The sequence below is a fragment of the Urocitellus parryii genome, chromosome 5, assembly GCF_045843805.1.
Source record: "Urocitellus parryii isolate mUroPar1 chromosome 5, mUroPar1.hap1, whole genome shotgun sequence".
Taxonomy (NCBI): domain Eukaryota; kingdom Metazoa; phylum Chordata; class Mammalia; order Rodentia; family Sciuridae; genus Urocitellus; species Urocitellus parryii.
Window position 1 is genome coordinate 60581081 of NC_135535.1, and position 19092 is coordinate 60600172.

Below are 19092 nucleotides of genomic sequence, written 5' to 3' on the forward strand. Positions count from 1 at the left end.
TATATATATATATATATATATAAATTATAATACACACTGGTATTGAAATTCAAAAAGGAAGCTTGGGAATCAATATATATATATATATATATATATAGCTTATTTTCTTACTCAACAACACTGGCCATTGTAGAGATTCTTGTTTGGATTGATTAATGTTTTAATTTATATGCTAAGTATAACATTTTGAGTTAGTATCTTCCCTGAACTAAACACAACTATGTAGTCATGCTCAAAAGATAAACAGTGATGGAAAAAATACAGGAAAATAGTGCAGGTTTTTAGCAAATGTTACACAAAATATTAAAAGAGTGAAAAACAGTTTAATCAAGGCTATTAAGACATAATTTTGTATCAAAATTTCAATGAGATGTCATTTGCCGCAGTTAGAATGGTTCTTATTAACAACAACAAAAAAAAAAATTTAAAAAGTCCTGCCCTACAGATATGCTTGTGAATATGTGAAGAAATATCTCTTATAAATTTTGGGTCAGAAGGTAAATTAATAATTCCTGTATAGAGGACATCATGGTGGTTCTCAAAAAAAAATTTAAAACCGAATTAGTAAGATGATCCACTTTTTTCTCTCCTAGGTATATATATTTAAAGGAAATGATGTCATCCTACCAAAGAAATACCCATGTACCTTTGTTTGTGTGGATCTATTTACAAGAGTGAATATAAAGCTGCTTAGGTGCCTGTCTGTAGATGAATGGACCAAAAAAATGTGTTATATTTATATGGGAGTAGTATTCAGCCATAAAGGAAAATGAAATAATTTGCAGCAAAATAGATGGAACTGGAGAACACATGTTAAGTGAAATAATCCAGACACAGAAAGTCATGTATCACATGTTCTCTCTCATATGTGGAAATGTAAAAAAAAAAAAAAAAAAAAATGGAACTGAGACTAGAATACTGATTTCTAGAGATTGGGAAGGAAATTGGGTAGGGTTGGAGGGAGCAGATGAAGAAGAGCAATGAAAACATTATGATATTGGCATCAAAATAAACACAAAGTCAAATGGAATAGACTTCCATTCTATGTCTTAAGTCTAACAATTTAATTAACCTATTGTTATTTTCTGTTGAGGGCCACAGCGGACTCGGGATGACGCATGGCATTTTTGCCAGAAGTAGTGGTTGAGAGGTGACGAGGTGACGCCAGCGAGCCTTTAAGATGATGACTTTTGAGTTCTCGCAGAGTTCCCATTAAGTTCTGGTTGAGCTCTAGCAGGGATTCCTGAAGAGTTCGCATTGGTTGGGGAAGTGCTGGAGGAGGGATTTCCTGTTGGTGGTTCCTGGAGGAGCCACACTTGGCATTCGGGAGAGTTCCCCGGGGAGCATGTGTGGAGTGTGCTGGTGGAGTTCAGAAATAAAGTTTGTTCCTGCTTCAGTGGCTCATGATTTGTGCCCATCCAAACTGCAGCTATTTTCTATGTATTAATAAGATCTTTCTCTTGCCTTTTTAGTGAGAAACAATTTTAATTATTAATTTGCACATTTTTACCTACATATAGTTTGGTTTTACCTAAGCAGAACTTATCTATGTCACTCTTGTATTTTTGTACCTGTTATACTTTAAAATATTCAATATAAATATTTAAAACTTTTAAGTGATTTCTAAGTAAGATGAAAGGAGAAAAAAATGTAAATTAAATTATATTTTTAAGTTAACTGCAATAAAATATATCAAAATTTGTGACATATAGGTAATACATTATTGAACAGAAAATGTATATTTTAAATCCATGTTTTAAAAAATAAGACATGTAGAAAACCCAGTAACATAAGTATGTATATAAAGAAACTACAAAAGAACAAATTAAAATAAAATATAAGAAAGAATATTAAATGGTAAAAACAAAAATTTGTTTTATTTAATGTGAACATAAGAAAATTGTAAAATTTATTTTTTAAAATAGGTTAATTAAATTGTTAAATAACTGCAAATATTATCAAGAAAAAGAGAATAAAATAAAAACTATTTAAATGGCAATAGTCAGAAAACAGAATATCACTACAGACCTAATAATTACTAAATAAATATTAATGGTGTATCATGAAGACATTAGTCCAATAAAATTACACATATAAAACAAAGATTAACTGGAAAATAAAATAAAACAGATGGAGACAAGTAGGGCTAGGAATTATGAATATTCCAAAACATGTCATGATTTCCATAATCCATAATGTTCTCACAAATAAAATTCAGGATCAAATGGATTTACATGTAAAGTAATCCAAACATTGAAAAAAACAATAAACACTAATTTTGCATAAATTCATCCAGAGAAAAGAAAAAAGGAGAAGATATTCTCAACTTGTAATATGAACTTGATATAAAATTTAAAAAGGATTTATAAATTTAATTACAGCTTTACTCATGTTAAAATAAATGTAAGGATCTCTAAATATAAGTCTTTGAATTAAATAGGGTAAGAAAGCAAAGGAGATACATAAAATTCATAAAATAAGGTTGATTTCAGAAATTCTAGGTTGGCTCATCAATTGAAAATTTTCAATGTAATCTACTACCCTGGTAGAGTAAATAAATAAAGATATGATGATCTCAATAATGCAGAAAAAATAGTTTGACAAAATATAATTCCCACTTTGCAGGGAGCCATCCATGAAACGTGCATGAACTAAAGCTGTGTTCTAGACATTAGGCAGGAAAGCCTTGTATCAGGAACTCCCAGCAGGAACCCACTGGTTTGAGAAAGCTCACTACCTAGCTCACTGCTCAAGTTCTAGCATAGCATGGGATACGAGACCCACTAAGAGCCAAACAGCCTTCGTTCCCCCACTCATATCCTGCATTTATGAAGAAGCAAGCACCTTAGACAAGACTCACTGAAACCTATACCTACCAATCCCCTTTCGTCTGTACCGATATAAAAATAAAGCAAGCACAGGGTCCATTTTCTTAGAAGCAATACCTCTCTGGTGGTCTTAACCTCCCACTGTCCCCTCTGTAAACTATATTTCTGGTCTTTGGCATCTATTTCATGGTTTTACTTCCATAACTTTTATTTCACAGCCAGCCCACCCTTTCCCTCACCCACTGAGAGGTAATGGACACCTACTCATTACAAATTCTTAGCAAAGTTTACATAGAAACAGGATTTGTTAATCTGATGAGGGGAATCTAATCTATGCTATTTTTAATATTAACAACTTTTCTGTTGAGAATATAACACAGCATACTCTTCCACAATTTCTACTTTTCATGCATTGAGCAATAATTGTAAGTAAATAAAATTGTCTTTATTTGAAGATTAATTGGTTGTATATGCTGCAACATTTAGAAGACACTACAAGTAGATTTTTTGAGTAAGTAAATATAATAGTAATTGGTAAATTTGAAGAAGTTGATACGAAATATACAAACAACACACTAACAAAAGCCTAAAACACAAGAGTACCTCTGAATACTCCATTCAAAGGAAGAGAAACACATTAATGGAATTAAACAGTGAGTCCTGAAAAATATTCATTTATGTAACAATTGATTATTACAAAGTTACCACTCAATGGGAAGAGGAAAGAGTGAAATTCTTGTCAATAAAAGAATGTTGGATTATGTGATTATCCATGGATAAAATGGAATTGTTCCTTGTCTCAAAATAGAGACAAAGTAAATTTCATATAAATCATTCACCTCTGTGACTGAAACCTGTGGAATACAATGTGTTTAACTGTTTGCATGATATTGAGATTAGGCAAAGATTTTTGAAGCAAAACACAAAGAATTCTATTAACAACAAAGATGAAATGATGAATTGGAGTTTATTAAAATTTTGAACTCTTGTTTTTCAAAGTCAGTATAAATTAGAACATGAAGAGACAAGACACAGGGGGTAAGTACCTTCAGTACATGGAAAATATACAGCATTCAAATTCCTAAAAATAAACTTTTAAATAGAAAGACAATTTAATAAAGAGAAATATTATTTGAATAAGCACTTCACAAATAGATATCTGACATCCAAAGGACATATAATAAGGTAATCAATATTATTAGCTTCAAAGTAGCTAAAATTAATAGATCTGGTAAAGCTAAGTGTTGGCAAGAATATGAAATAATTGGAACCTTCGTGCATTGTGATGTGAGACTATATTGATACATCATCCTTAAAAATTATTTGGCATTGTCGATTAAGCTAAATATAGTGCTATTATATAGCTTACCAGTGTTATCTAAGTATATATTCTAAATACAAGAGTGCATAAATTTATAATAATGCTTGGAAAAATATGTTTAGTATTTTTAGTAGTTACTGAAAAAGATCTGAATATTCATCATCAGAAAAGGATTAAATTAAATCATCTATTTATGATTGACTATGACTTAGAAATTAAATGACTGAAGTATTGCCTGGTGGAGGAAGAGTATAATGGTGGAAGAAGACCCTCCAGTGATCCTTTAATCACAGATACATCAATTTGAACAACTATTCACACTTGTCATTTACCTTCACAGTATCTAAGGAAACCATATGAGAGATTACAGCACCTGGTTTTAACATAATAAGAAAAGATTCATTGAAGAAAGCAGGAAGTAAAAAGTTCCCTATTTTAAATTTCCCACATCAACAAAGAGTGCAGTGTGGTAGGAGATATCTACAAAGATAGAGGGAATTAAGAGAAGGATGAGAGAGAAGGGGGCAGAGAGAGGTAATTAATAGCAGGTCTTCGACTTAGAATCCAGTACCAGATCTGTCAGAGTTAGATAAGTCAATATGTCTTATCATAAAATTTAAAAATCCTGAAATCATATTGAGTATCCTTTCTGACCATAATGCAATAAAACTAAGTCATTAGGGAAATGCATATCCCACCTTATGTCCATTAGAAGGTCTATTGTCAAAAAGACCAAAAAACAAATGTTGGACAGGATATGGAAAAAGCAAACCCTTTCACATTGTTAATAGCGTAAATTTGTACAGCCATTGTGAAAATCAGTATGGAGATTCCTCAAAAAAAATTAAATTAAAAAAAGAGTGGAGCAATTATAGGTTCTAGGAATTCTATTAGTGGGTATATATTTAAAGGAAATAGAATCACTATGTTGAAGACACATCCGTACTCCCAAATTTATTGTGGTACTATCCTCAATAACATAGAATTAAGATGAAGCTAATTACTAAACTGATGAGTGAATAAAGAAAATGTGCTAAAATCACACTAGGAAATACTATTCGGGCATAACAAATGATGAAGTCCTCTCATTTGTGACAACATGGATGTTACCAAGCATTAGAAACACAAATATTGCAGGATATCACTCATATGAAATCTAAAATAGTTAGTCTCAGAAGTAAAGGGCATAATGGTGGTTACCAGAGTCTTCGGAGGATCAGAGGATGATGGGATGAACAAATGTAGTTCAATAATTAACTACATGACTCATATATAAAAAATAAATTCTGGTGTTTTACTGCATAGTTGGGGAATCTTAGGCAAAAGTAATGTATAATATATTTAAAATGGTTAGAAGAAAGTATTTTGAATTTTTTCATGACATATAAATGATAAGTGTTTGAGAATACAGATGTATTTACTTAGACTTGAATGTAACACTATGGATACATGTATTGAAACATTACATGGTACCTCCTAAATATGCACAATTCTTATTTTTTTATTGAAAACAATTTTTATTTTTTAATTGAAAACAATTTTTATTTTTTTATTAAAACAAAAAAAAATATTGCCAGTATAATGACTTGAGTAACTATCACAGACATAATGTTTAGTAAATAAATTTAGAGCAAAAGTGTAAACATTCTGTACAGTATTTCCTCCCTAATCCACAGGCTATACAGTCTAAGTCCACCAGGTGATTCTTGAAACTGTGAATAGTACTGAACACTATACATACTTTTTAAAAAAATTCATCTAGAGCACATTTTCAACTAAAGTAAACTCTTCATGTTTTCTCTTTGGCATATTTGAATTTTCAGCACTGACTACTCTTGCATTTTGGATTAATTACTAGGCACAATATGCCTTACTAAAAGCAAGAGTTACTGAAGCAACAATGTTACTACAAGCTGTGTATTGCATAGAATGTGGATATGGTTTACAAAAGGATGATCAGGGCTGGAGTAGGATATAGTGGGATGGTGTGTGAGATACTACTGTGCTACTCTGGAAGGTGTGCAATTTAAAATTCATAATTTTTCTGGAAATTTCTATTTAATATTTTTGAACTACAGTTGATTGAGGGTATTTTAAAAAGTGGACAGCAAAACTTCAGATAAGGAGGGAGAGACTACTGTCTTTCTGTATAATGAGCATGACTAAACAAACTAATTTCAGATTAGTTAGCACAGCAGATATATTTGGAGGGGCATTAAAGAGATTTCAGGAATGTTGAAAATGGATCTGTGTATTGGTAACATTATAACTACATTTGTAAATATTCATTGAAATATATACATTAAATTATGTTCCTTACTTTAGATTAAGTGTTAATATTTTAAAAATATTTATATCTCAACAAGGTACAATGGCACATGCCTATAATCATAGTTACTCAGGGGGCTTAGGCAGGAGAATCAAACTAATTTCAAAATCAGTTTGGTGACAGTCTCAGCAACTTAAAATAAAAAATATAAAGGGCTCAGTGGAAATGTAGCTCAGTGGTAGAATGTTCCTTGGGTCAATCTCCAATATTTCAACAAAGTATTTATAAATTAAAAGATATACCCTAAAAAATTACATATGAAATAATAAGAGTATCCATTTCAAATGATACAGTAAGCATTGATGAAATGGGCTGGTTTGGAGATAAAACAAGATTGGGGATCATGGGGAAAAAACAGCAGAGAAATAAAAAATGGGGGGGGAGCTGGAGTTATAGCTCAGTGGTAAAGTACTTGCCTAGTGTGTGAGAGGCACTGAGTTTGATTTGGAGCACCACATATAAATAAATAAAATAAAGTTCCATGGACAATTAAGAAAATATAAAATAACAAAAATTCTTTGAAACAAATAAAAACAGAGACACGGCATTGTGGCTCAGGTATAGAGCGCTTTCCTAGTACGTGTGAGGCCCTGGGTACGATCCTTGGAACCACATAAAAGAAAGAATAAATAGATAAAATAAAGTTATAAAAAAATTCTCTGAGATGTTATAAAGACAGTTCTAAGAGGAAAGTTTATAGCATTGAGCACCTGCCTTAAAAAAAATCCCAGATAAACAATCAAATGTTATACTTCAAGGTCCTATAAAGAGAAGAAAAATCTAATTTCAAAATCAGTAGAAGACATGAAATAATTAAGATGAGACCAATAATTAATAAAATTGAGAATAAAAAACAATAAAAAGAATCAATGCAACAAAGAGTTGGTTCTCTAAAACGATAAACAAGGTTGATGGGTCTCAGCCAAACTAACCAAAAGAAAGAGAGAGAAGAACCAAATCAATAAAATTAGAGACGAAAAAGGAGATATTGCCATAGACACTTCTGAAACCCAGAATATAATTACAAAGCACCATGAAAAGTTTTACTCCAATAAACAGGAAAATATAGAAGCCATTGACAAGTTTCTATATATACTTGACCTATTTTAATTGAAACATGAAGATATAAAAAAATATAAAAAGACCAATATAAAGCAATGAGGATGAAGTAGCAATGAAAAGCCATCCCATCCAAGTCCAGGAACAGATGGATTTCTACCAGAGTTTTAAAGACAAAATAACACCAATCTTCCTCAAATTATTCTATTAAATAGCAAGGGAGGGGACACTCACAATTTATTCTATAAAGTCAGTTTTACACTGATACTAACACCAGATAGAGAGACACATCAAGAAAAGAAATCTACAGAGCAATATGCAGAGTGAACATACAAAAATCCCTAAGGTAAGAAGGGAAAGACCAGTACCTTGGCAAGCCACATTCAAAAAGAGATTAAGAAAATAGCACACCATAACCAGGTGGGTTTCATCCAATGGTTGCAAGATTGTTTCAATATGTGCAAATCAATAAATGTAATTCACCACATAACTGGAATTAAGGACAAGAATCACATGATCAACTCAATAGACTAAGAAAAAAACTTTGACAAAAGCCAGCACCATTTATGTTAAAAATACTGGAGAAACTAGGGGTAGAAGGAACTTATCCCAACATTAGAAAGGCTGTATATGACAAATCCAAACCCATCATACTGAACAGATAAAAACTGAAAGCATTTTCTCTAAAATAAGGAACAAGACAAGGATGGTCACTCTCACCACCGTTATTCAATTATATTTCTTGAAACTCTAACTACAGCAATCAGGCAAGAGAAGGAAATTAAAGGAATACAAATAGGAAAAGAAGAAGTCAATTTTTCTGTGTGCTGATGACATGATCCTATATCTAGAAGATCCCCAAAACTCTACCAGACTTCAAGTGCTGATAAACAAATTCATCAAAGTAGCATGATACAAGATCAACATAGCTAAATCAATAGTTTCCATATAGTCCAATAATGAATCTACTGAGAAATTTAAAAAATCATCCTATTCACAATAACCTCCAAAAACAAAAACTAAAAAACCTTGGGAATAAATCTAACCAAGGAAGTGAAAGACCTCTACAATGAACTTTAGAACTCTGTAGATACAAATTGAAGAAGACCTTAGAAGATGGAAAGATATCCCATATTCTTGGAAAGGCAAAGTTATCATTGTCAAAATAGCCATAATAACAAAAGTGTCATGCAGATTCAATTAAATCCCCATAAAACAGTGATATTCTTCACAGAACTAGAAAAATTAGTCCTAACTTTTATATGGAAGAACAGCCAAAGGAATAGCCAATAGCCAAAGCAATCCTGAGTAAGAGGAGCAATGTTGGAGACCTCACAATATCTAGTCTCAAAGTATGCTATAGAGCTATAGGAACAAAAACAGAATGACATTGGCATCAAAACAGACATGTATTCAAATTACTATAGAACAGAAGATGCATAGATGAACCTACAGTCATCTGGTATTTGAAAAAGGTGCCCAAACCATACATTGAAAAAAGATAGCATTTTTAACAAATGGTGCTGGGAAAGATAATCATAGGTACATTAATAAAAATAGACCCCTATCTTTCACTTTGCACAAAATTCAACTCAAAGTGGAACAAAGAGTTAGGAATTATACTCCAAAGATTGAAAGTTCTAGAAGAACATATAGGGTCAACACTCCAACTATTTGGGTCAGGCACTGACTTCTTTCATCAGACACATAAAGCTCAAGAAATAAAACCAAGAATCAATAAGCTTCTGCACAGCAAAGAAAACAAAGGAGTGAAAAGAAAGCCTATAGAATGGGAGAAAATCTTTCCCAGCTACTCCTGTAACAGGGGATTAAAATTCATAATATAGGAAGAACTCAAAAGACCATCAAAAATAAAAATAAAACAAACAAACAAACAACAACAACAAAAAACCCCACAGTCAATAAATGAGCTAAATACCTAATGAAATTTCTCAAAATAAATGCAAATGAACAACAAATACATTAAAATCTGTTAAACATCCTTAGCCATCAGGGAAATGCAAATAAAAACTACATTGAGATTTCATCTCACTCCAGTTAGAATGGCAATCATGAAGAATACAAATAATAATCAATGCTGATGAAGTTGTGGTGAAAAAAAAATATTCATACATTGTTGTTGGGCCTGCACATTAATACCAATACTATGGAAACTGCATGTAGACTAAGAATGGAACCACTATATAATAATAACAGTTATGTGTGTGTGATATATATACATATATTATATATAATATATGTATATAAATATATGTATATATACACATTTTATATATATTGCCTATTTCTTTGGTTATTCTTCCATATAAGTGTTAGGACTAATTTTTCTATATAACCATTATTATTATATAGTGGTTCCAATCCTAGTATTTATCCCAAAAAACTAAAAATTGCACTGTTGAACCCCTTGGTATTTACCCCAAGAACTAAAAATCATACTATATGATATGGGCACACTCATATTTGCAGTAGTGCAATTCACATAGACAAGTTCTGGAATGAGCCCAGATGCCCTTAAACAGATTAATCAAAAAGAAAATATAATATATATGTATTATATATATGTGTATGTGTGTGATATATATACCTATATGATATATATAGGTATATATACACATTTTATATATATTTTTATTATTAATATTAATTTGACAAACCATAATTGTATGCAGTAATGGCATACAATATGTTTTAATATATATGTGTACAATGAGGACTGATCAAAGCATGCTAATTAGCATATCCATTGAAGTGTTAGAGAAAATAATATTTCTACAAGACAGCACCCCAAGGAAAAATGAAGGGACAATATGGCTCCTGAAGAGGGAGGGAAATTAGCCAAATATTAACATGGGGCCCTGAGGGAAAAAGCAAACATTCATCTTTTCCAAAATTAGTAGGTGTTGTTCTAAGAAGTGGCACACTTTACATATTTCCATTGTTTATATTGAATTATATATACAAAATTCAATTCTTTTTCAGAAAAATCTCAAATTATGCTAGTGGGTCAAACACTTAAATTTTCATCCAATAGTTCCTTTAGTTGTTAACCCATACGTAAGTTTCATTTGAATATTATGAATCTTATGTTGATAAGATGCATTGACAAAACATTGTTTAAGTTTTAATAGTTGAAAATGTTAACAGCCAGGTATTTTGATCATTATACACCTTAGGCATGTATTAAATAATTGAATTATCATGTTATATCTGATATAGTTGTACCACTAAATTAATATTAATTTAATTAAATTAATTAATAAAAATGTATGTTGCATTGAGATTCTTTCATTATGGCTGTTAAAAACAGTGAGGTGTGGTGGTGCATACCTGTAATCCTAGCCACCCTGGAAGTTGAGGCAGGAAATCCACAATTTTGAGGGAGTCTTAGCAACTGAGCAAGGTACTAAGCAACTTAGTGAGACACACTTTCAAAATAAAAAAAGGGTTTGGGAATATATTCATTAGTAAATTGCACCTGGGTTCTCTCCCTGATATAAAAAAAGAAGAAGAGGAGGAGGAGGAGGAAGTTTGAATACTCTGAAAACCACATTTGCCCTGTGGTTTTCAGAGTATTCAAACTTGTAAACTATAAGACCCAAACTTCTGTAACGGGGGAGGGGGGCATTTCCTGTACCCAGAAAATGAGTCCTTCCAATCCTTATCAATGGACTTCACTGCAGAATAGAGGAAAGCTTGCTAATCCAAGGTTTGCATCCTGTCTCGTGCCTCTGTCATTTTGTCAACATGTGCTTACATCCATCACCTCCATATTTTTGTGCTTAGAGATTTGAACTTATTTTCAACTGTTTTGTAATATACAATATACTGTTAATCAATGTATTCACCCTGATATGTTTTCAGTTATACCTTCTCTCTAACTGAAACTCTGTGTCTTTTGGCCAATAGTAGAAGAAAATATATTTGCTGTTTCAGAATGGGAAGAAATGTGGAAAGAGATAGATGAAAAGTGATGACTGAAGTTAACAGGGTTCCTTTTGGGTTGTTCCAAAGTTAGATTCTGGTGAGGTATGCACAACTTTGTGAATATAAAAAAAATGATTTTATATTTAATTGTACAATTATAGTCTATACTTCATATACTTACATGTATATAAGTCACATATTACTAAAGGTGTGTTTGTTTTTTAACTATGTATATTTAAGGTGTACTCTATGGTATTTGATTTACTAATACAGCTGTTTTTTTTTTTCTTAATGGATTAAGTGCTTCAATCAAACTGAAATGACTGAAGTAGGATTAGTTGGTAAAATCTCATGGCTAGTAGGAATGATGACAGGATCTGAATTTAGATACTATTACATCAAGGTTAACTTTTCAAAGAATTAACACTTTTGAAAAGTTTCAACTCTTTTTTTAAAGAGTTGAAAAACCCCAGGATCTGTGATTGTATATCTTTTACTAAAGAACATGCAACTAACTGGGTAGAATCTGGATGCATCTTTATAAAAATAAAATGTATGATATTTAACCAATCTATGAAATGTAGGTGAAAGGGTACAAACTTGCAGTTATGCAAAATGAATGAATCTAGAGACAGTTTACATCAGGAGGACTATAATTAATAATATTTTATTTTATTCTGAAAAATCCATAAGAGATATCAGGTGCTTTTACTATACACAAAACAAAGACTTTTTGAGATGATGGGTATATTAATTTTCTTGATTGTAGTAATCATTTCATCATGTATACCATGTTGTTTACTTTAAATACATACAATAAAATCAATAAAATGATACATAAAATAATAAATGTATATGTATGATTAATTGGAACTATATACTCACTGAAAGCAGCAATAAAAAATGAAATGCAGTAAGCATATTTATGTTAAAATCAATATAGCATAAATTCAACTATGGTTTTCAACCCTGATACATTCAATTCCTCTTGTTGGAGAGATTTTTCTCGTTTATTTTCTGTTATAATGATCCAAATATTTCTTGTGTCATTTTTATTGTTGAAAAAGGTTTACTTTCAAGATATTTGAAATTATTCATACTCAAGGACAAAAACTAAATTGACAAAATTTTTTCTTTCAATACTGACAATCTACTAAAAGATATAGACATAGAGAAAATGTTATAATAGCAGAGATACAGGATGTTTTTGCATGGTGACACTTTGGGGTTTGAGCATGTAGGATTTTGATTGGACAGGAAAAATTTCTTAAAAGGAGTAAATTTTATTTTGAGAACTAAGACATAAAAAATGAGGAAAAAATTTTTGGACATATAAACATCATATAGAAAGATGAGGGACAAAAAATATAAAAATGTAAATTCAAATGCCATTGAGATGCGGGAATTAGTTTAATGAGCCACATGAGCTTTTTTGTGGGGGGAATCTGATAAACAATTTATACTCTTATATGCTGTTTATGTCCTAAAGATGTAGTACTATATTTATAGCTTTTCATATTCCTTTTTGAAAATTATCTAAATTTTAAAGATACTATATATTTGGCTGCTTTTATTTCCTTGACTTCTTTTTACTTTATTTTTTTTCCATGTGTGTTTGCTTATTTCACTAACATTTTGGGTAGATATATTAATATAGCTATCTATATGAAGCATAATTTTTTGAGGTAGAAATCATTCAAATTTCTCAAAATAGCATTTTTAACCTTATTCCTTTTTTTATTGATGAAAGCCTATCCTATTTAAAATTTTGGCTTTATTAATTTGATATAATTTAAAATCTCACAATATTCAACTTTTAGTATTTTAGAGGTTTTTCTTAAATTGAAAGGTTTGTAATACCCTTTCATGACAAAAACACAAATTTTTGGTGCAATCTAAGCTTTTTGTGTTTATGATTTAAATTTAGTTTTTAAACTAACACATAAAAACATAAAAAGATACATATTTATGGGGTACAACATGATTCTTCAATACATGTATATATTGTATAATATTCTAATCAGAGTGAAAATAATCTGTCTTCACAAAATTTATCATTTCTTTATGACTGAAACATTCTAGATCCTTACTTCTAGCTTTTTTAAATATCTGATATATTAATGTTATCTGAAGTCACTCTTCCGGGCAGTAGCACAACAGTACTTCTTACTCCAATCTGTAACTTACTACTCATCAATTTACCTTTCCCCATTCTACTTTCTCCAGCCTCTTGCAACTGCCACTCTACACACAACGTCAATGAGATGTACTTTTTTATATTTCACACATAAAGTATTTGTCTGTCTGTTCCTGGCTTATTTCTGTGTGTATCTCTCTTCTTTTGGACTGAGGATTAAAGTAGGAGCACTTATCCACTGAGCCACTTCTCCTGCCATTTTTATTTTGTATTTTCGAGACATAGTCTCTCTCAAATGTGAGGGTCTCATAAGTACTGAAACAGATCTCAAACTTATGATCCTCCTCCCTCAGCCTCCTGAGTCACTGGGATTACAGGCATGCACCACTGCACCAGTTTATTTCTCTTAATGCAATTGTTTCTACTTTCATCTATGTTCTTGCAAATAACAGAGTTTCATTTTATTTTATGTCTGGGAAGTATTCCAATGTCTATATATTCCACATTTTCTTCATCCATTCTTCAGCTGATAGTCACTTAGATTGCTTGTTCTGTTTCCTCTTTTTACCTCTGAAGGTGCATAGGAGGATATTTTTATTCCGATTTCTTTTGTCCTCTGTTTGTAAACATAGAACAGTACATACCCTAAAGAAAGTACCCAATACATATTTATTAGGTGAATTAATGAATGAATCATTTGGACTTTTTGGATTGGAAGAAACAGTGGTGATGATTATTTGTTCTGTTGTCCCTGAAAATGTAAAAAATGACAAGAAGTTTATATGTATTTTCTTTTCTTTTATCTTATTTTTTGGTCTTCAAATTTGAAAATGAAACAAGGATTTAAAATTTTGAAAGCTATTAACATGCCTATTATGAAATGATGTGATCTTAAAAGAGGCTTGTGGAGAAGATGCCCCTGGATGAGGATGAGCAAGAGCTTTTGAAAAGGTTAACTTGCCAGCGGACTTTGGTTAGTTCACCAAACATGTTCATCAATTTCATGTCCCTTATTTCTTGAAAAATATAAAAATTCTTTTGACTGAGTCCATGAAGGGCTGTTGTACTTTCTTGTTCCTTAGTGTGTAAATGAAGGGGGATTCAGCATGGGAGCTATGGAATTAGTGAGGACAGTCACCCTCTTATTTATGGCCACTAAGTCCTTCGCTGAAGGTTTAATGTAGATAAAGATGCAGCTGCCATAGGTGAGGGAAACCACAATCATGTGGGAAGAACAGGTAGAAAAGGCTTTTTTCTTTTGTTGGACAGAAGGGAATCTTAAAATTGTCTTGATGATGTAAATGTAAGACAGAACTATGCACATGAGTGACATAATGAGGGTCAGTAAGCACAGATGATAATGGTCTGTTCCATAAACCAAGTATTTGAGCAAGAGATTTTCAGAGGGGAAATGCATCACAAACACAATGATGAATGATATTGAAATTACAAAACTCCAGATTTCAGCCTAGGCTGAGTGGGGGGAATAAAAGGAACAGACCAGCTACCCAACAACAAAAGACAAGTCTCCTGCAGATTCCACTACTCATGATAGTCACATAATGCAGGGGCTTGCAGATGGCCACATAGCCATCATAGGACATGGCAGCCAGGACAAAAAATTCAGTTACACCAAAGAGGTCAGTAAAAAATACTTGGCTGACAGAGGCATTGTAGGTAATCATCTTGTCACCTGTTGCTATGTTACATAAGTATCTGGGAGTACATGCAGAAGTGAGTGAGATCTTCAAGAAAGCAAAATTTTGTAGGAAATAGTACATGGCTGTTTTAAGGTGAGAATCCACTAAGATGAGGGATATGATTGTCAGATTCCCAGTTATGTTTGTAGGCTTGTGTTAATCATTATAAATTTATTAAAAATGAACAACGGCTTGTTCAAGGAAAAAAAAAGAAATAGATTAAAATCTGAACCAACAGTTGTGGGTCATCTGTCAGTTCCAGTATAATGAAAATTGTTACAGTATTTAGCATTGTTGGTTCCTGACTTCTGTTAAATCTACATGTAACATTCAGAGACAGTTTGCTACAGATTATTTATCAGTTTTACCTCTATCATTTAGGTTTTTTATTTTTCACAATGGTTTTAAAAAATATTTCATGTTTACATTTGAGAACTATTTACCTTTGAAGTGTATATTTAAATGTTTTATGTGTGTATTTGCATATATGTGTATATCTATGTATATATGCATATGCTCTAAAATAACAAATCAATTTTTAGATAAACGAGATTATATTTCTAAATGAATTTTATCATTCTTAAAAGAAAATGTGATAATCTCAATGGTATCTTTTGAAAATTAATAATGAAACATATTATTTGATGTTTTCAAACTACCCAAACTTTCTCTGATTAACTTGGAATATTCCTAAAGCAAATTCTTTTTTTTTTTTTTAAGAGAGAGTGAGAGAGAGAGAGAGAGAATTTTTAATATTTATTTTTTAGTTTTCGGGGGACACAACATCTTTGTTGGTATGTGGTGCTGAGGATCGAACCCGGGCCGCACGCATGCCAGGCGAGCGCGCTACCGCTTGAGCCACATCCCCAGCCCCTCCTAAAGCAAATTCTAAGTGATTTGTGAATCGCTGTGGAGTAAGAAAAATACTGATTCTGTTTTGTTTTCAGATAATATTTGTCTGACTTATGTGTCAGATCTACATGTAAAACAACACTGTCCAAGTTAAGTTACTTGGTTCGCTGTCATTTATTCTGAAATACTTCATATATTAGTTTTTCTGAGCCCTCTCAAAATATCACTTTTCTTAAGTACCTGCTTCCTCATTTCAAGTCAGAATTATCAATCTTTTCCCTTTGCTACTTCAGTCATAACACATTTTTTTAGCATCTCAATGGCACCTGTCCCACTAAAATAATTCTAATTTCCCAGTAATTTACCCATTAAATTAACTATTTGAATTAACTTTTTTTTTCAAAATAGATGCTTATAGTTATACACTTCCATTCTGAGTTTGCATACAGCCATGTATTGTGTACTCATAAAATTAATCTTTCTGAATTGGAATAAATACTTAAAAGTTCAAGACCCTTATTTATTATTCAAAAGAAAACTGTCAAAAGGTTCATTATTTTTTAAAAATATTTTAGTTATCAATGGAGCTTTATTTTATTTATTGATATGTGGTATTGAGAATAGAACCAAGTACCTCACACTTGCTAGACAAGCAATCTGACACTGAGCCACAAACCCAGCCCAGAATGTTCATTATTATCTCAAAATAAATATCTCCAAATTTTGGTCAGTTAAATAATAATACAAAATCTTTTATCTCCCAAATAAATAATTTTATTTGTACATTTTAATGGAATTATTTATTCATTAATTTTACTAAGATAATAAGTAATTTAACATTATGTTGGCATTAGTCTATGATTAGACTTTTAAAAGGTTAATATCATTTTCACATGAAATAAGTTCTTAAGGAGAATTTTGCAGTCTTTTTCTGACTAAGTGAAAATAAATTGTTTTCTAAATTTTATATTATTTATCCTTACTGCTCTCTTTCCCCAAACATTTCATGATCCCTAAATTCAGATATTCTTACAAATTTATATTCATTTTTTTAAGATAGTCATAACAAAATTTTTAGTAACACATTCTCTTTTATAAACTTATCTGTTGGGTTACATTTACATTCAGATCCTGAATTTCTATTGTGGTCAAAGTACTTGATATATTATGGCTTTTGATTCAGAGTGATATCCCAGAAAATGAATTTGTAGATGTTCCCTGTATGTATATTTTTTTTCAAAGAGTTAAAGAATTGGTATTAATTCTTCCTTGAGTTTTTGTCAAATTCATCTTCAAAACCATTTTATCATGGGCTTTTTTTAAAGGAAGTTTTGACTACTACTTCCATCTGTTTGTAATTAGTTTGTTCAGGCTATTCTTGATTCAGCCTTGGTAGGGTACATACTTCTAGGAATCTATCCAGTTCCTCTAAGCTATTCCATTTTTGTGGCATATAATTTTTCATAACAGTTCATTATGATTTTTTTCCTGAGGTTTCTGTCATAATGTTTCCTTTTTCATTTCTGATTTTGTTTATCTCAGTCTTCTCTCCACTTTTTCTTAATTAGACTGCCCTAGAATATGTTGTTTTTCTACTTTGAAGAAAATAACTCTTTGTTTGAATAATGTGAATCATTGTACACACTCCCTAAAGGTACAAAGGAACAACAAACTCTTTCTTGTGATTCAATAGAATTATTCTTTCTAAAATGATGAAATATATGTTATTTTACTAAAAGTTAAATATGATTATAGATAAATCATAAAACCAAATAAATATATAGATATATGAATATTTGCCTTGCAAATACCAGTCTTTCAAGAATTTTGGGGGCTGGGGTTGAAGTTCAGTGGTAGAGCACTTGCCTATCATGTGTGAAGCACTAGGTTCAATCCTCAGCACCAATAAAATAAACAAAATAAAGATCCATCAAAACTAAATAAAAATTAGAAAAAAAAATTTTAGCATTTTACTTCATGTAAATTCTATTAAACTTAGTTCATTTGCCTGTGATTTTCAGAGTATTTAAACTTATAGAATTTCATGTTTTATAATTCAGTTTCCATGTTGACATGAACATTTATGCAGATGTTTATTAAACATTGAAATGTATCTGTTTTTTAGTTGTTATTTTTGTGTTCATAATTTACATGTAAGATGTTTTATCATGTTTTTAAATCATTGGTTCCATAAATCCATTAAAACATTAAAATCAAAAGGACATGGAATTAGAGGGTTTTCTATTTATTTCATCTCCATTGCCTGAAATGGTGCCTTGCTTTAGAAAAGGCTTTCGATATTAGAATTTTATATAAAATCAACACCCATAAATCAAAGGAATTTCTGCATATCACTGACAAAACCTTAAAAAGGAAAACTACACCATTTTCAATAGCCTAAATAAAATAAAATAAAATACTTGGAATCAATTTAAGAAAAGAGGTGAAAGATCTATATAATGAAAATTACAGAACCCAAAAGAAAGAAATCAAAGAAGACCTTAGAAGATGGAAAGATCTAACTTGCCCTTGGATAGGCAGAATTAATATTAACAAAATGACCATACTTCCCAAAGCACTATACATATTTAATGCAATTGCAATGAAAATCACAATGACATTTCTCATAGAAATAGAAAAAGTCATCATGAAATTTATCTAGAAAAATAAGAGACCCAGAAAAGCTAAAACAATCCCTTGCAAGAAGAGTGAAGCAGGTGGCATCACTATACCAGACCTTATAGAGCAATAGTAATAAAACAGCATGGTAGTGGCACCAAAACAGACTGGTAGACCAATGGTACAGAATAGAGGGCACAGAATAACTCACAGCACTACAATTATTTTATATTAGACAAAGGTGCCAAGAACATGCATTGAAGAAAAGATAGCCTCGTCAACAAATGGTGCTGGGAACT

The 19092-nt window shown here is 31.2% G+C and overlaps 1 pseudogene; it reads right to left on the reverse strand.

The window, feature by feature from the left end:
- Window positions 1-14632: 14632 nt before the first annotated feature.
- Window positions 14633-15614, reverse strand: LOC113177435 (olfactory receptor 6C2-like; annotated as a pseudogene).
- Window positions 15615-19092: the final 3478 nt, after the last annotated feature.